Here is a 1,483-nt window from a genome sequence, read left to right as displayed (position 1 = left end):
TGTTCCAGGGCCGGGAACTGGCAGAAGAGCTCCTGGCAGCCACAGCACAATGCTGCAGCCGCCCAGTTTCTTCATCTGAAGACAAGGGAATGAGAAAACTGCTGTTTGTTTGTATTTGTGAACTTGGCTGTAATCTGGTATGCCATAGGATGTCAGATAATACCACTGGTTAAAATAAAGCCTAGTTTTCAAATTTAAAAAAAAGAAGAAGAAGAAGCTTCTAGAAGTTCTGTGGCAGAAGCAGGTTCTCAAGTATCAGGGTCCTATGCGGTAAGAGACCACTCCGTGACATCCGAACACCCCATGATTGTTCATGGTTCACCAGTATCTGCTCCCCTGCTACACCCATGAGAATGCCAGTCTCTGGTGTCTGTCTCTAAGCACAAACAGCCAGAGAAGAGCTGTGACCAAGACCAGCTTAGTAGAGATGTGTGTCCTTTTCTCTATATCTCTCCTGCCTGCTTACCTCTAACCCAGTAGGAACTGAATCACAGTCAGGAGAGGAGGGGGCAGGGAACAACAGATCTGTGTCCAGTCTTTATTCCAAGTTCCTTGAGCCAGAAACTTGCCCTGCAATTAGGAAGAGTAAATGTTTCAAGAAAATGATAAATTAGAATTATAAACCACACTAGCATTTAATAACAGAAAGTGACAGGATAATTTTTGTAATATTTCAAAGTTATCATCGAGGAAAGAGGCAGGGAGGGTGGCTTGACACAGGATGTTTTAGAACTGTAATTGGAAAAGAGAAAATGGAGACAATTTAGATTCATAAAATAGTACATACTTATTTGTGGGGCATATATGGCCATATGATCCTATCTAAGCAAGGGAGGGTAGGTTCATGTTCAAAGACCATAGAAAGCATAGCTCTCCATATCAACCTCTTGAGCTCAGGTTTGCTCATCTACAAAATAAAAAATCCCTTTAAAAGTGCTGTCAGTTTGTTTAAGCTTTAAAGAAAGATAATAAAGCAGGACCTTGTCACAGAGTTGATTCAAGAGAGGAGCAAGACAAATAATGAACGCAGAGCCATCCTGTCTGACCTGTGAACTTTAATGACTCGGGCTCCTGAAGCTCAAAGGGAGACACTGGAGAGATGGCTGGGTCAATAAAGTGATTATTGGAGGGGAGGAGGGAGAATTTGATCCCAGCATTCACATAAAAGCTGAGTGTGATGTCAGATGCTTGTAGGAGATGGATAAATCCCAGGGACCTGTCAGCCAGTTAGCCTAGCCTACACAGTGAGCTACAGGGCTTCACGCCATTTAGAGAGATCCTATCTCAGAATGGCACCCGAGGTTGTTCTCTGTCCTCCACACACATGCCCATATACATCCACCCTTCACACATGCACAAATAGACACACACACACACACACACACACACACATTCACACTGTCAAGAAACAGAAATATTGGAGTCGCTTTCCGTGCGCTGCGGCGGCGGCTGGGTCTTCCTGCTCCGGCCGAGCTGCCGGACG

The sequence above is a fragment of the Mus pahari genome, chromosome 21 (assembly GCF_900095145.1).
Source record: "Mus pahari chromosome 21, PAHARI_EIJ_v1.1, whole genome shotgun sequence".
Lineage (NCBI taxonomy): Eukaryota > Metazoa > Chordata > Mammalia > Rodentia > Muridae > Mus > Mus pahari.
This window is presented reverse-complemented; position numbering follows the sequence as displayed.